The sequence below is a fragment of the Podarcis muralis genome, chromosome 3, assembly GCF_964188315.1.
Source record: "Podarcis muralis chromosome 3, rPodMur119.hap1.1, whole genome shotgun sequence".
Taxonomy (NCBI): Eukaryota; Metazoa; Chordata; class Lepidosauria; order Squamata; family Lacertidae; genus Podarcis; species Podarcis muralis.
Genome location: NC_135657.1, coordinates 103,061,835 through 103,080,236, shown reverse-complemented (window position 1 = coordinate 103,080,236; position 18,402 = coordinate 103,061,835). Strand labels below are relative to the sequence as shown.

Genomic DNA, 18,402 nt, shown 5'->3' with positions numbered 1-18,402 from the left:
GAAAGGCGGGATATCAAATCCAAACTCTTCTTCTTCTTATGTGCTTACAGGTAAACAGATACCAGTGTGCATGCCCATAAGGACCTCAGGGAAGGCCAGCCCACCCATGAAGTGGCGTGAAGTAGCTGCCTTGGGCAGCAGAAGCCCCCAAGGCACCACCCTCATGGATGCCTCCTGCCAGTCCCCCATCTCTGCCATAGAAGTGGTGCCAGGATAGGTGCTGATTTCCTGCTGGCTTCCTGCAAGATCTTGTGGGATCTCATCAAAGTTTTGCAAGACAGCTTGCATTCTGCCCCAGCCTGTGTGAGGAAACAAAGCAACAAGGAGCCTTTCATGTGAACAACTCCAAATCCTTACCTAGTTTGGAGTGAAGCATCACTAATTTTTATTTTTGGACTGCTCTTTTGTGCAAGCGTGGTAGATCACAAAAGGTGTATGTGCACATATAGACAAATAATCATGGATCTCAGCTTTCCTGTCCTGGAGCAGCACACACATATGTACGTCTGCTGTTTTGTGCAAATCTGGTAGATTTGTGGTGCACCCAAAGCTGAACTGCAGTTGGGTCTTGACAATGTTTTGGTGTCTACTGAAATCTGCAAATTGAGGTATGAAACCTTCCCCACCCCCACCCCCCCAGAAGCTACTATGCAAGTAGGTAACACTCAGCAACAATGGCTTGACTGCACAGTTTGTGCACCAGGAAAATACAAAATCTAGGTCTGTCTATTGAAGCTCCATTCTTGCCTCTTCCATGGACTTTCCTAGATATTCATGCTGGAGCTAGCATTTACAGTAGAATCAACACACTTCTTTTTACACCAAGAAAAGAAAGAGCATTTTTATGTGACTAGAAAATACAAACCTACTGGAATTCTAGGCATTGTAAAGCGTAGGACTGATAACTATCTAACACATACTTGCTGGATCTGCTAAAGTTCCTTTTGAGCTTCACAGCAACTTTTATAACTGCAGTCATTTCCTCTTATTTATTGCCATTCTGTAATTCCTCATGTAATTGCTTTTGTGGTAATAACTTTGTCCCTTCTTTCCTGGATATTAACACTTGGGTAAGGTATTTAAAGAATGTCACAACTAAGAAAAATGGGTTAGAACTTTCCCATATAATTGCAAACCATATCTATACAGGGTTGGGATACAGGCCAACTCTGGCCTGCTTCAAACCTCAGCGATACGTAAAGTCCTACAGAGATGCTCAGCCATGGGCCTTTCCACATTGTTGTTGTTGTTGCTGTTGTTACCCCACCCATCTGACTGGGTTTTCCCAGCTACTCTCCTTTGTGCAGGATTTTGGAGGAGCATAGGGTGCTTACAATCGTTTTTGTGAGTGACTGACATCCATTTTGTGTCCATTTGCTATTGGTTGTTCTGCATAACCTCCACAGGAAGTGTTTCCATCTCAGAGGTGGGGAATATCTGTCCTGTGGGCTAATCCTGCAATGACAAACCTAGACAGCATCTTAAAAAGTAGAGACATTACCTTGCCAACAAAGGTCCGTATAGTAAAAGCTATGGTTTTCCCAGTAGTGGTGTATGGAAGTGAAAACTGGACCATAAAGAAGGCTGATTGCCAAAGAATTGATGCTTTTGAATTATGGTGCTGGAGGAGACTCTTGAGAGTCCCATGGACTGCAAGAAGATCAAACCAATCCATTCTTAAGGAAATCAGCCCTGAGTGCTCACTGGAAGGACAGATCCTGAAGCTGAGGCTCCAATACTTTGGCTACCTCATGAGAAGAGAAGACTCCCTGGAAAAGACCCTGGTGTTGGGAAAGATGGAGGGCACAAGGAGAAGGGGACGACAGAGGACGAGATATTTGGATAGTGTTCGTGAAGCTACCAGCATGAGTTTGGCCAAACTGCGGGAGGCAGTGGAAGACAGGAGTGCCTGGCGTGCTCTGGTCCATGGGGTCACGAAGAGTCGGACACGACTAAACGACTAAACAACAACAACAACAAAAGGCTAATCCTGGCCTGCCAGGAGGTCCAAGTTGGCACACAAGGCCGTTTTCCACAAAACCAGGCCCACCCACCCATCAGCTGACACCACTCATGACATCAGCTGATGGGTGTTGTGGTGAAGTTAAATCCTTCATTAGCTGCACACCGTTGTTCCCAGCAGTGAACAAAAGTACACAGCCAAACTAAACAGGATTTCACCCTTGCTCCTGAGTTAGGAAGGGGGTTGCATTACGACTCCCTGCTGAAACAGAGATTTCCCCACAATATTTTTGCAGAGGTTCCCATGCAAAGCTGCATGGGATCCCCTCCTACAACAATGGGGAAAAGCCTTTTTGCAGATGATTCTGAGGCATGCCTCTCCCTGATTAATATATGAAAAGTTTATATATATACCATATGACCTTTAAAGCCCTAAACGGCCTTGGTCCTGTATACCTGAAGGAGCGTCTCCACCCCATCACTCAGCCCAGACACTGAGGTCCAGCTCCGAGGGCTTTCTGGCAGTTCCCTCACTGCGAGAAGAGAGGTTACAGGGAACCAAGCAGAGGGCCTTCTTGGTAGTGGTGTCCACCCTGTGGAATGCCCTCCCACCAGATGTCAAGGAAATAAACAACTATGTTACTTTTAGGAGACATATGAAGGCAACCCTTTTTAGAGAAGTTTTTAACGTTTAATGCTGTATCATGTTTTTAATATTCAGCTGGGAGCCACCCAGAGTGGCTGGGGAAACCCAGCCAGATGGGCGGGGTATAAATAATAAATAAATAAATTATTATTATTATTACAGAGGTGCCAAATTTTCCCCAAGAAATCCAAAATGAAATGTCCTTTTCTTTCTGGATTGCAGGTAGACAATAACTTGATCCCTACCAGTTGTTACTTTCTTGTTTATTTTAGCATTACTGCTCTTCTGGTCACCTATATATACTGAATATCTTACATACACTAACATTTTTTGTTTGTTTGAATATTTCTAAGCCAAATCCCAATTTGTTGTTTTCTGCCTGTAGTTTTTTTTAATATTTTATATATATATATATATATATATATGCAGGTTTTGGTGTCCTCGGGTGTCTTCCCGTGTAAAAGTTGGGGTGTCTAGGCGACGTTTCGACGAGGTCTCACTCGTCATCTTCAGGCTGGTGCTTTCGGCTTCTTGTTACTGGAACAGAGCAGGATCTCAGTGTTTGAGTTCCTATAAATACTGTTGAGGAGGTGTGGTGTATAGCCTCCAATGTTCTGGGCAGAGAGGAAGTTCCCAGGCTAGTGTGCCTTTTCTTCTTTTGTTCCTTAATTGCTTGAGGGATATCTTGAGTGATTTCTTGAGTGATATCCTGAGTACCACTTAGGTGGGTCATTAGGTGTGGATTAGTTGCTAAAGCCTTTGTGTCTTGACCTCTTGAACTTTGTGAAGAGTTTTTCTGAGAAGATGGCTGTACTGCACTTAGTTGTGCTCTGGCTTGGCTTCGTGTATAGGGGCGAGCTGTGGTTTTGTGGCCTGTGCCAGCCAGATCTGTGTAGGGATTGCAGGGGGGTGCAGCATCCGGAGGTGCCACCATGGTTTGGCTACTGGATGGTGTCTGTAATTTATCTGTGGGGAGGGTCTGGGTTTGGGTCTGGTGTGGTTGATTGGTGATGGCGTTCTGTGTGCCTCTGGATTTGGTGTCTGTTTTTGTGGGGAGGGCTAATTTCCAGATGTCTGGCAAGCGGGATGTGTCGTCACGCTTGTTCATGTTGTGAGGGTGTTTCTCTATCTCTGGCTGGCACAGGCCACAAAACCACAGCTCGCCCCTATACACGAAGCCAAGCCAGAGCACAACTAAGTGCAGTACAGCCATCTTCTCAGAAAAACTCTTCACAAAGTTCAAGAGGTCAAGACACAAAGGCTTTAGCAACTAATCCACACCTAATGACCCACCTAAGTGGTACTCAGGATATCACTCAAGAAATCACTCAAGATATCCCTCAAGCAATTAAGGAACAAAAGAAGAAAAGGCACACTAGCCTGGGAACTTCCTCTCTGCCCAGAACATTGGAGGCTATACACCACACCTCCTCAACAGTATTTATAGGAACTCAAACACTGAGATCCTGCTCTGTTCCAGTAACAAGAAGCCGAAAGCACCAGCCTGAAGATGACGAGTGAGACCTCGTCGAAACGTCGCCTAGACACCCCAACTTTTACACGGGAAGACACCCGAGGACACCAAAACCTGCATTCCTGTACCCGTGAAAATCTACGAAAGCATATATATATATATATATATATATATATATATATATAAATAATTTTTCCATTTTTTCCATTTACAATATTTTAACAACAAAACTTAAATCTAAGCAAATTCAACCTGCCTTTCCTTTGCCTCCCCTCCCCTCCCCCTCTGCAGTTCCTTATTTTATATAGTAATCTTACTGCATAAGCAATTCAAACCTATTTACAAGTTTAACCTTTTTACTCCCTTTAAGTTATTTCTTACTGCTCGTGTTCATGTGAATCCTGCTAATGTTTTTAATCATTTACATTTGCTTTCATATATTCTTCCAATAAGTTTCACCATCTCTGCGTACTCCATCTGTTTTAATTGCCAATCATCTTTCGTTGGAACTGCTTCTTCTTTGCATCTTTGGACACATGCCATTTGGTCAGCCGTGGTGGCATCCATAAATAACTTTTTTCTGATCTTTAGGTAGTTCTTCTGCAATTATACCTAAAAGAAAAGCTTATTTTCAACATTTTTTAAATTCATTATATATCATTTCCCAGAACGCTTTTGCTATCTTACACTTCCACCACATATAAAAAAGGGTGCCTTCCTTCTCTTATTTTCTGTCTGTGGTTTTAAGTTCTCTGGTATTCTGATTCAAAGCCTGCTGAAGTCAATATGAATCTTAGATCACATCCCAGCTTTCCGAATTATTCTGTTGGTGCCGATGTCCCCTTCCTGCTTAGATTTGTATGGGTAACTCATTAACATGCTACTTCGTCCTTACACGCTGCTTCGACTTTCCAGATTAGAAAGGAAAGTGTTAAGCAAAATTAACCCCACTGTCTTCTTCTATTTCTCCACCAGAGTCTTCCCCGCTCTGTCTCGCAACTAGTCATTTCTGTGCCCAAGACTCCTAAGAGAGAGAGAGAGTGGGAAGGTGAACTGTTCACACTTTTAAAGAATCTGGGGTACTATGAGCTAGAAGAATGAAACATGAGCTAGCTCTCAAATGTCAAGTTTGTACTGCTCAGGGCCTACACACCCTGCTCCTGCTGTTCTCCAGTCAACCAGCCAGCTCAGAAGTTACATAAAAACCTCATGGCTGCTTCTGTCCAATAAGTATCAGGCTCTCTCCAAAGCCATGTGTCTTTGATGTTTCTCCTGCCCGCCCACACTGCTGGCAATGTATAATAGCTGGATGTGATTGGCTGTGTTAAGTTACACAGGCTGAGAGCCAATGAGAAAATGCAATAGCAGTGCCACTCTTCCCAGCCAGCTGCCATCCCTAACACTTTGAGCATGCAAATGACTGACTTTTTAATCTGCCACTCTGAAAACATGTAACTATGCTAGACAGAAGATGAATCACTGGACAGTTCTATTTTATTTGAATGACTTTCAATATATTGCATTCTTTTTGATGCTCACTTTCACCATTGTCCAAGCTGAGCCGGTGCTGGTAGCCTATGAGAGAGAGAGACAGAGACAGAGACAGAGACAGAGACAGAGACAGAGACAGAGAGAGAGAGGATACTTATAGCCTGCCATTTATCCCAAAGGATCACAGGGTAGTGTACAAAAGGTATAATACATAAATACAGTGTTGTTGTTATCCATCCATCCTTCATAGGGCACAAAACTTTAAAATACAACATTCAAAGTGGTTTAAAACAAACTACAAAAAGATGATGGACTATATAGAACTTCCAGAACTGACCAGGAGACTCCGAGACCAGAGAGAAGAGATGGTGGAAGAAGACTGGAAGAAGTTGAAGGGAATATTTGAAAAAATATGTTAATATTTAAACCTTAGAATAGCTTTGGAAGTGGATATAGGCTGTAGGGTTAGAAGCAGAAGATAGGGAATTTTAAAATAGTATTATTTGTAAGTGATAAAATGTGAAGTTATTTTAAGTGTGATAAAAAAAGATGGCTAGAAATTATGATATATGTAAACTGCTAAAGATGAAGTAAAATGGAAATCAGATAGGTGGAACTTGGGGAAGCCCACTTCACAATGTTTAGAAAAATAAGGATATGACAAGAATTTGTTTGTATTGTTTCTCTTTTCTGTTTGTGTTTTTTATTTGTGTTTTAAAATGAATAAAAAAATTTGGAAAAAGAAAAAAAACCTACAAAAACAAAAGGCAAGTGGTCCCTAAAACCAAGAGTGGTCCCTCTTCAACATTTGCCAAAAACTTTATAGTGAAGATACCAGATGACCTGTACAGGCTACCACAGAGAATGCCCTCTCCCTTGCTGCTGTCACCACCCAAGCTTCTGAGGACAGTGGAACTACCAAGAGATACTGGCGGAGGAAGGGGGCAGGGGGAGTGCACCACCCCCTGCACCATCGGGGAGGGGGGGTACCATCACGGCCGCCCCCCAGACACGCGCCACACCCCCCCGAACCACAGCAGGCACCACATCCCCGCGGAAGGCGTGCCACGCCCCGGGGATGCACGTCACACCCCCTGGGATGCGCGCCAGTCATGCCCCTGCCTGATCTCCGCTCCCGCCACTGCCAAGAAGTCTCCCTCTGCTGATCTTAACACCAGAGATGGTTTGTATAGAAGGAATAGGTCTTTCAGATATTTTGGACCAAAGTCACTGAAGGCTTTAATATGAGCATCCTGAATCGGGCCCCAAAAAAGAACTGGCAAGCTATGCAGCTATTTTAAAACAAGGGGTTATACAAGTTCTAAATGGAACTCCAGTCTGCAATCTGGCCACTGCATTTTGGACCAGTTGTTGTTTCTGAGTTATCTTTCAGGGCGGCCTTAAACGTATTACAATGCAAAAGATATTACAACATTACAATCATCCAGTGTGGAAGTTATCAGCGCATGGAGTACATTGGCGAAGTCATTTCTGGGCCATAGTTGGAGAACCACCCAGAACTGGAAAAAGGCAATTCTGGTTACTGAGGTCACCTGAACCTCCCCAGGGACAGTGCTGGATCCAGGATCACCCACAAGTTATGAACCCGCTCTTTCTAGGAGGGTGCATTCCCATGTGTTTGGCATCAAGCACATTTTCATTAGACAGAGTGAGATGGCTGAATTATGGTGGTGGAGAACAGTGGTGAAATGATGGAGAAAAGAACTGTGTATCACACACAACATGCCCTGGGTCTTCTCAGCTAAGCTAGACTGATGCCCTTAGTAGGCCTGTCCTTTCCCTAGAGTTGAAGTAAGTCCTGTTTGCCTTCTGCTGACAGAAATGTGTGTGCACATATGCAATGTTAACCTTTGACCTGAGCAGCAAAATGTCTTGGGCTAGCCCTGAAGCCATGGCACCATGATTATAGTTGTTTATACTTATTTATAACCACAATACGATGCTTTTATCCAAGCAGGTTTAAATCAATTGATTGTTTTCCTCCACTGCTGTTAGTCACATGAAAAAGGTGTGGAATATAACCTGTAATAGCTTCGAGTTCCCAAAGCCATAAAAAAGGCTGCCAAGCAAACAACTGAGGTATAGGGAAGCCTAGAGAAACCATCCTCTTTTCATTTGAGCCAACACAATAGCATTGCTATAGCATCACACTATTGGCTTGACATTACCAATCAGCCATTGGGGTGGCGGCCAGCAAGGACCTTGGATTCAGTCCTCAAATCTCCCCAAAGAGGTGTTTAGAGCAGTCAAAACCTAACAGTATTTACCATCTGTTAAGGAAAGCCTATCTGGACTTCTTCCAGTGAGATCCGCATTGCTCATCGCAGCCTTGGCTTCTGGAGTTCTTTACCTCATATCACACCTGCTCTGTGGACATAGGTTGCCCTCGCTAGACAAGCAGACATATCTCATTGCAACTGCACACTTAACTGATGAGAAGTTTTGGCAATGTTGTGATTTAAATTGATCTACAGCAACATTAAATGTAACATTGGGGACATGTAGGCCTGTTGTCTCAAATAACTTGTGAATAACATTTCCTGCAAATCAGTGGGATTACTTCAGAAAACATGGTCTGAGAAGTCTGGCTTCCCTTTATGCTCCAGGTATTTTTTTAAAAATCACTTCCAAGAAGCCCCAACTAACCTGATTAGAATGAGCTCATTCATATTATGTAATGTTGATATGATCATGACAACGCAGAGAAAACTATGTCCATATTGATATATCTCAGCCAGAATAATTAGGTTGCTATCCAGTCCATAATTCTCTGTTAGAGGGAGAAAAAACCCATAGTCATAATCATTCTTAAAGCTGATATGCTCCTAAAGTGAAACACTTTGCCAAATGTTAAATTAATTCAATTTGGGAATTTTTAAATGCTCTGGAATTCATAACAATTATTTTACAAACTTTCAGCAAGAACAATAGAATGCTTCATACTGTGCAAAGATATATATTTTAGGTAATAACTATAGTAATATTTGCTTGTAATAATGAATCCCAATTTTAGGATTTGCAAGATTTACAGCTATAACAGAGAGAGAGAGAGAGAGAGAGAGAGAGAGAGAGAGAGAGAGAGAGAGAGAGAGAGAGAGAGATTTGTGCGTTCAGTATGCTGGTAGGATTTGATTTACATATATGTCTTAAAGATTCAAGCCTGCTTTGAATCAAATGACAGTTTGATGTCAAACATGAAAGCAAATGGGTTGACATAGCCAGTAGAATCACAAGTGGCAATGAGCTGTGCCTTACAGGGAAAATCTTTGAAGAGGACTGCATTAGAAGGGAGACCAACCATTTTTTAATCCAAGAAATAGATTTCCCTGAAGCATATGATGAGACATGCATAGCACTAAGTAAGCTGTTCTTCCCATTCATCCTACTGCCCCATATCTTAAAGGCAGATATATCATCATCAACCTTTTATTCGACCGTCAGTCAGAAAAAAGTACATTTGTCAATACACAGTTAAAACATCCAGGAAGATTTTAGAACTTAGCCAACACTAAAATGGGCTAAACAGATAGCCCCATATCAATACAGTCAATTATAGTCTTGCGACGCTTAAAAGCTAAAAAAAGAAATTTGGCCACCAAGGAAGGTATAGCTCTAGTGACGTTATTCAGCAAGGGTAAAACCTGGTTTTCTCCGGGTAGGAAGCTAAATTGACATAGGAGTGGGTCTATAAAATTTTGTCTAAGCTCTGCATAAGAAGGGTAAAGGCAGATATAAAAAAATCGGGTTTCAAAATTCTCAACCATTGCTGAGAGGTGAACCAGGTTAACAGGAGAAATACTGCATGTGAGCAAAGTATGGTTTTCACAGAACAAAGGGAGCAAATTTCTTCTAGGGAACCTTGGGTTGATAAGGAGCTTTCTTGGGTTTCTTCACCACCCTTTGTCCCCAACATTGGGCAGCCACCAGAGAAGATGACACACAATCTAAGGTGTATTCTCAGTTCACCTAGGCCACAGTGAAGCAACTGAAGAACTGGTTCCCATGGCAACTTATCATAACATGCGCCTCATAAAGGATGTACCAGGCCAGACCCAGCCAACTGGTTTGACCAACTTTACTGTGCACCCTATAATAAACACCAGAATCCTTTGCAATATATAGGTGATTTTGTGACAGACATTAACCTGTTCTTCAGTAGACAAACTAGAATGGAAAAAATTGCCTGAAGATAGAAAGACTGGAAGCCATTACCTCAAGATACAAAGGTGATAATGTATTACTCTACTTTTACTTTCTTGCAGCACACTTCAATAATAATAATAATAATAATAATAATAATAATAATAATAATAATAATGATTTATTATTTATTATTTATACCCCACCCATCCAGCTGGGTTTCCCCAGCCACTCTGGGCAGCTCCCAACAGAGGACTAAAACAGAATAAAACATTGAATATTAAAAACTTCCCTAAACAGGGCTGCCTTCAGATGTCTTCTAAAAGTCAGATAGTTGTTTGTTTCCTTGACATCTGATGGGAGGGCGTTCCACAGGGCAGGCACCACTACCAAGAAGCCCTTCTGCCTGGTTCCCTGTAATCTCACTTCTCACAGTGAGAGAACCCCCAGAAGGCCCTCAGCACTGGACCTCAGTGTCCGGGCTGAACAATGGGCATGGAGATGCTCCTTTTGCCTTATTATTGGGCTCCTTGTTCTTCTCTCATGAAGAATTCAGCTATTCATTTTGGAGGTGTATACATGCCCTTTCATTGACAGCTAAATACTGCTTTAAAATTAAATGGGGGGGGGAGTGTATTCAAGAATGACACATTACTCAGCTATTTTTGTAAAGAGTTACTCTGAATCCAGAAACCATTTAATTTGAGCACTAAAGCATGATTCTACTGGCGTGTTGGATCCTCCTTCAACAACTAAATTGGATTTAGTTCTGAACTATTCCTAAGGAAGCCGCTGGAGTTGAGACACTGCCAGTGGTAAACATCAGCAGGAAACTAGTGATAAAATTCTGGTGCAAATGCTTGACTCCTTGACGCTTTGAGAGAAAAAGGGTGCCTGATCTTTGGCTGCTTTCAAAGAGAACTAAAGCAGTCATTAACGATCTAGTGTAATCATTAGTGACAGTGCTGTGTCCTACATTTCTTAGATCAGTAATATGAATCTCAGCAGCTCACAACACTTGTCTCAAATTATCAGCAAGCTCTTATCCAGTTCAGATTTTAATCTGATCCAAATCAGAAGCCCCGCCTCCCGCACCCTGATACCTACTCCCCTCTAAACACCCTCTCCTTCTTTTCCACCCACATGGGGGTGGGCACACAGGGACAGTTGCCCCAGGTGCAAAATTGTCAGGGGTGCAAAATTTCAACACCAAGTGCTGACTCAATACAGCTGTGCACTGTATCTGGGCTCCATTGAAAACGGCTTCTCTGTATGAACCAGGAAGTGACTTCTCCAGACAACATATACTCCGTCTCCCTCCCTGCCATTCACATGGCCCTTGGTGTTGGCAACCCACACTACGCCACTGTGCCACATTGTTTACAAGAAACTAAGTTTTTTAGAAAACAGCACTGAGATACATTCTCAAAATTGACCAGAAACATATTGTTGCATGTCACCCCTATCTCTGAGCAGTGTGAGTTACCCAGGGTTCATGTTTCCTTCTGGGAATGAGGCACAGCAGAGACTATGGTGTCTTTGTGATATATGGTTTATTCACACACATATACATCCTGAGCCTACAATGGAGGAGTTCAAAGCCTCAACACTCAAAAAGGGTCTTGTATCTGTGAGTTGAGGGAAAGTTCCTCCTCATTTGCTGTCTCCCACAGAGCCCCTTTCTTTCTCCTTACACCTCAAAAAGTGGTGTATAAGTAGAAGTAATATGCACACAAACAATACATAAGCATAGGCTAAACTCCCTCCTCTTGAAATGGAGGAATGTAAAATGTGCTTATACGAGTATTTGGCTTGGACCATGCAGCACTGTTACATCAGCTCTGTCACTCTTGGCCCAACATAAGCAGAAAAGTCAATATGGTTATAACAGGGGCAGTAAATCTGTGACCTGCCACATATTGTTGGATTACAATGCCCTCATCATCCCTGACCATTGGCCATGCTGGCTGTGGTTGGTGTGAGCTGAACAACCTTTGGAGGACCACAGGCTCCCTAATACACAGAATTGCTGTGTATTTTTAGCATGGGGTTTTTCCATTGGCAGTAGCTCTCTCATGTGATTGGCTGACTGTGAGTCACATGAGAGAGGCATTCCATTCTGTTGTGACTGTTATTCAAGTAACTGTCATTTTTAACTGTTTTCTGTTCTTTCTCTCTCTGTTTATGAAGGAGAATAGCTGATGAGAGAGGTTCCCTGGATGCTGCAGAGGACGGTGTGTGTCAGTGTGGTCTGTCTGGGGTGAAGCAGACAGAGGAAGATCCCTAAATGTTAATAGGGATAAACCTGTGCTGTCTATAAGGAACAAAGCGAATAAGCATGAGATATGTCTTTCTTAATTATATGTTTATGAAAGTAAACTTCTTTTGAATATAAAGAGTCTGAACACTGCATATATTCAAACTTTATATATCTACACACACACACACCACACACACACACACACACACACACACACACAACACATCCTACCCCTGGGTTGTGAAAACTTTCTGTTTCAGTGTTTCCCAAAAGCAGTTCTGCTCCATTCCAATTCTTCTTTCTTTTCCAGGCTATATTTATAGGATGACTGTAAGCCATAGGAAGAGAGATTTACTGTCATCGCCAATGAACTACCTGGCAAGCCCTATTGATGTTACATATCTAAGCAAAGACCAAACTAATTGTGGAAAAACACACATCTTTATCTAGGTCATTAATACATCAAGCGAAACTCCATAAATATGGTCTCATTCGGTGGCTTGGGATCTCTGTTAGTACTCTTATGATCTCCGAAGGCCTCTTTGGATTTGACACACCAAGGCAGTATTTATGCCTCTTTGGCATATCCTTAATATTTCAATGGTGACATTGTCCTTATAGTCCTTCCAGTTCCCTCCCCGCCATAAAAGGGAAGCAGGTCCCAAAGCTAAACGAAATGTATGAGGACTACAGACATGAAGCAGACACACATCAGGTGCAGCAGGGCGCCTGCTTTGCGTCAGCTTTCTACCTACTGCCTTTCAAACAGGCAGCAAGACAATCCTTCATTTTACCTGTTTGGATGCTGAACAGACCTCCTTTCATACAGCAGACATTAACCAGTGAAGGTGTACAGGTGTTCTCCAGAAACGTTTGGACCAGGGACGTTTGGAAACTTGCTCGTTATTTGGCGATCAGAGCACAAACATGCAATTTATCCCCCTGCCTACCTATATTCCACTCCTCAGTCAGGTGCAGGCTACTTTGACATTTATGGGACGGGTCATGGTTCTGCCAAAATCCCATTCATTCCAGTGGTAGAGACTGAGATGGAGCTACAGGCTGCGACTGTGAAGAGAAAAGAGAAAAGGTAAGTGTGGAGAAGCCCTGTGTCTCCTTAGTTGAGCCCAACATTTTGAGAATCTCCACCGCTATAATTTAAACAGCGTCTATATTTCTGCATGAAATCTCCTCTGTAATGTTGAACAAGACCCAGATACCAAATTCCGTAAACATGCATTGCTGCAACATGAGAGAAGTGGACTCACTTCCAGAAATCATAGTCTCCAGATCTGGGGCCGAAAGCTAAAAATAGCTAAAACGAACAAGGATAGATTATTTCAGTGAAGGGCCGTTTAATGGATACATGTAACTTCCTAGCATTTTGTAAAGAGGTGCTTTTAATGGTAAATGAAAAAAAGCAGTAACAAATTAGAAATCGGTTAATAAAAGCATCTTTCTCCATGCAAGACATTACGATTGTATTTAAACAATTCTCATTTTTAAATGTTGTCTTTGCTGCTGCTAGTCTGAAGTCAAGTTCACCATATTGACTAAGGCTGCAATGCACACTTAGTAAGGAATAAATCCCATTGAGCGCAGTAGGACTTACTTCTGAGTAAACATGCATAGGATTGTGCTGCATATGGTATGAACTAATTGTCGTGTGTGTGTGTGTGTGTGTGTGTGTGTGTGTGTGTGTGTAGGGGGGAACAGGATTATGTATTTCAAGTTGGGCCCAACACATGGCAAATATCAAGATAGGAATGCAGTGTCTACATTAGCTAAGAATGTCGTAAATGTGGGCCAGATCCCAAACTTGCCATAATAAGACGATTCAGAGGAAAGGATTAGGACAGAGAAAACTGACTACTACATCTATTCCTGGAAATTAATTTCGTATGAAAATTTATTTAGCAAGTGATATAAATAACTGTTATTGTGCCACTCCATAGACAGCAATTATGAGCCTTCATAAATCTGTGAGAATCCAGACAGATATTGAGGGACAAGCACATCTCTTCACTTGTTCACATTAACTCATAAAACACAGCTATCTTCTTTTGGCTACTAGGCCAAAGATCCTCTTGCTCTCTGTTGTCCCAGACACTGTTCATGCACTGATCTTCAAGCTGTATATTAAACTGGCTGATGATGCACTCAACAATTTTGTGGGCATCTTGTGTTCCTGTCTCTTTTTCTGCCCTTTTTTTAAGATGTGGTGGCCATTTTTGTGTTACCTCACACAACTTGCAGCAGCCATTTGGTGACTAGCACCTACCTACAACATTTTCTCCAAATTTCAAATGTCCTCCCTGGTCCAAAGAGGATGGCAACCCCAGCTTAATCATTCGAGGTTAACGAATTTGCATGTTTTCAAAAGAATCCATGGATTAGAACATTCCCAAAGGAACAAAGCTTCCCAGGTTCTCGTTTTAAAATGTCAAAGATGATTTGTGTATCTGAAGAAGTGCGTCTGAAGAAGTGGGCATGCACACGAAAGCTTATACCCAGAACAAACTTAGTTGGTCTCTAAGGTGCTAAGGGGCAATTTTTAATTTTTATTTATTTATTTCAGCTGCGTCAGACCAACACGGCTACCTACCTGAAAGATGATTTGTGTCACAGTCTATCCTTTGTTGAATGCAAAATCCTACATATTAATAGCAAACTCATTCTCCAAGTGTGGGTAAGCAAAATGGCACCATCTATACAGAAGAGAGAAGTCTCAGCAGGGATGGAGAAACCTCAAAGTTTGCAGAAATGCCACGACTTTTTCTTTTTTTTTAAGATCCTAATGTGGGCGAGATTCCCAAGACAGCACAGTGGTGACTGAGCATGCTCAGTGGCCACAGAATGATGTATGTTGAGAGGAGATGGCAAAGTGGAACACAAGTCCTGTTTGTGGGACTCCTGTACACATCTGGTTAGCCACTGTTGAGAACATGATGTCAGAACAGTTGAGCCTGCAGGGAAGCTCTTAGGTTCAAACTGGGATTATATTCAGATGGGATTGCACATATTTAGTGCATTAAAAGATGAACGAAATAGGATATTGCCCCCATGGGATATCTTATTTGGGGTCTTTTTGCTGTCTACCATGAGCCGTTTTTGTCAGACACACCAGGGGGCTCCACAGTGGTTTGGAGAGTTTTCACTGGCAGAGTTTGGCAGAGGCAGGTAGCGGTTAGGGATGGAGAAGAAATTTGATTCACTTCACATTTAAAGGCGAACCTAACCTTATCCACACATTCCAAAACAATATGAAAACTGAAACAACCATCCTTCAAAATTCGCAAAACTCCAAATTTTGTACTGAAAGTCTTTTCTTGAGAAAGGTTCTTGCAGGTAAAGTCTACACCCGAGAAATTTTTCTGCGGGTAAACACACCAGTCTTAATGCAACTGAGTTCAACTTCGTTGTGGTGATTTTATCATCACTGAAACTGCGCTAAAAGGAGAGAGTGGCTGTGTGTATCTTTCTTGAAGCGAGAGTTCATCCATCAGGAAAGAGATCGGATTAAATCTTTACAGAATGCATTATAAATATTTTCATTAGAACAGCTTGAATATCTGACGTAGATAAAAATTAAGCACATATTTAGCCATGTACTCTTCCTTAACCTTTTACAGATCAGATGCTTCATGCTGTTTATCAGCTTTAATCAAATTATCAAGCATGTGTAAATGGAAAGGGGGGAAAAACCGGTTGGATCCTCTACTGCACATTGATCAACAATGAACCTTGTTCATTTCAAGGGCCACTTCACTGGCATCCACGTTCCATAAAACAGCAATGGCGTGAACACAGAAGACATTCATTTATATAAGGGATTAAATGCAAAGAGGTTCATAGGGTTTCTTAGGTGAAATGCTTTGGTGAGAATTATTTCTGAAGCTTGCTAGGCACAGTAAGCTGGGGTGGGGAGGTAGGACTGCTTGAAATGATTATATTGTGTGTTACATAAGAATTGGTTATATTTTGCTGCCAGGGACTGCCAGGGAAGTTAACAAAGCTTCAGTTGCATATATGAGTCCGTATTCCAAAAAAGAGGGGCAGGCATTTTTCAGCCCAAAGGGACCTAGTCCATCATTGGCAACCTTTCAGGGCCTGCATGCTGTTGGTGAGTGTGGCTGCAGTCAAAAGTGGGGCAAAGCGACAGAAGTGATTCTAAACCATACAAGACCTTGCATTCAAGCAGAAGAAGAAGAAGAAGAAGAAGAAGAAGAAGAAGAAGAAGAAGAGGAGGAGGAGGAGTTTGGATTTGATATCCCGCTTTATCACTACCCCAAGGAGTCTCAAAGTGGCTAACATTCTCCTTTCCCTTCCTCCCCCACAACAAACACTCTGTGAGGTGAGTGGGGTTGAGAGACTTTAGAGAAGCCCAAGGTCACCCAGCAGCTGCATGTGGAGGAACGGAGATGCGAACCTGGTTCCCCAGATTACGAGACCACCGCTCTTAACCACTACACCGCATAAAGGTCAGAAGTTTCTATTCAGGACGTGGAAATCTGTCAATTTCTGACTCTCCCATTTTCTCATTTTTCCAATCTTAAATTCATTTCTCCACATTTCCATATAGGTTTGAGGGTTGCTGTTTTTCAAGTTCCCATGAAAATTCATCGGCACTGTTGTGTGAATTTCTCCTAATATTCACATTTTTAAAATGCAATTCTCCCTAATTAGTGACAGCAGTTTCCCGCAATATAATGCATTTTGGGGTGTTCTTTTCACTAATATGTATATTTTAATGCACACTCTACTCTAGTATTTGCATTATTTTAAACACATTAGTTGGTTGGAGAACTACATTACAAAATTCTGGGTTCGGCCCTGGAAGTTTATGTGGTTTCTAGACCTAAGGGCAATCAATTATATAGCTTAACCTAGAACAAAATAGGCATCCATGGAAGTGACAGAAGAGTAAATAGAAAAATGATTGAAAATTATGGCAGGGCAAGAAAATAGAACTCTTAAAGAATTTGTTATACAATGACTACTTGCTCTGGGTGCTGTGTTCCCTAATTAAATATATGTTTATATTTTAAGTGTCTGTGTTCTGGCCTGGATAGATTCTAACATAAATATAGCTCACCCCATGTATCTTGTGTAGAAGTCTTTGAGTAAGAATAAAAATGGAGAATTGTACTGCTTTCTTGCTCTAAGTCAGTAGGCTGCTGCAGCAGGTATTTTGAGGGAAGTTAGGCCTCAGCAGAGTAGCTGAGGGAGTTAACTTACTGACTACCTGGGGACAGGCCCTTGTGGGAGAATCTGGGAACATCACAATGGCTATAAGGTTGTGTTGCATCAGTTCACCTCCTGAAATTATTTTGGGAAAGGGGAGGAGGTCTCTTGGAAGAGTTCCTATGCTGCTTGCTGTGTTTTTGTAGCCCATACGCACAAAGTGAAGGATATGAATTACAAGGAAGTATCTCAAAAGAGACATCACCTTGCCAACAAAGGTCCGTATAGTTAAAGCTATGGTTTTCCCAGTAGTGATGTATGGAAGTGAGAACTGGACCATTAAGAAGCTGATCGCCAAAGAATTGATGCTTTTGAATTATGGTGCTGGAGGAGACTCTTGAGAGTCCCATGGACTGCAAGAAGATCAAACCTCTCCATTCTTAAGGAAATCAGCCCTGAGTGCTCACTGGAAGGACAGATCCTGAAGCTGAGGCTCCAATACTTTGGCCACCTCATGAGAAGAGAAGACTCCCTGGAAAAGACCCTGATGTTGTGAAAGATGGAGGGCACAAGGAGAAGGGGAAGACAGAGGACGAGATGGTTGGATAGTGTTCTTGAAGCTACCTGCATGAGTTTAACCAAACTGTGGGAGGCAGTGGAAGACAGGAGTGCCTGGCATGCTCTGGTCCATGGGGTCATGAAGAGTCAGACATGACTAAACGACTAAACAACAACATCTCAAATGACCATATCAATCAGCAATGAAACCTCCATTGGAACCACAATAAATTCTTCTGACTGAGCAGACTGGATCCTGCAGCTCTGCAGGACAAGTTGCCAATCCATTGCCTCACTCAAGCAAAAATCATCGTGACCACAGCAAAACTCCCAAGAGGCAGAAAACGACATTTCCTTCCCTTGTGGCTTTAAGAGGCCATGGGCAAGGGGGAGAGGTTTTTAATTTCCAAGTACTGGATTTTTCCTGGTTCTATTTGAGAAAGAGTCCAGGCTTCAATGGCAAGCAGGAATCTTCTCAGTGCAGCAAACCTGCAAGTGAAGAAGGCTTCAAACCAGCTTGGTTTTCTACATAAATCTGCTAGTTGAGGGACCCACAATTGAAAATTGTCTGGAAACGGATCTCCCCTCTGCAGCCTTTGCCCCTTGGTGAGAAAAATCGTATTAGTCAAGCCACAGAAATAAGTCTTGAAAGCACTTTAGACAAGG

The 18,402-nt window shown here is 42.3% G+C and overlaps 1 long non-coding RNA gene across 1 annotated transcript; it reads left to right on the top strand.

Moving 5' to 3' along the window:
* Positions 1 to 11,945: 11,945 nt before the first annotated feature.
* Positions 11,946 to 14,268, top strand: LOC114593698 (uncharacterized). The gene is made up of 3 exons (XR_013392375.1): positions 11,946 to 11,968; positions 12,305 to 13,084; positions 14,211 to 14,268. It is a non-coding gene; the product is annotated as an uncharacterized LOC114593698 (long non-coding RNA).
* The last annotated feature ends 4,134 nt before the right edge of the window (positions 14,269 to 18,402 follow it).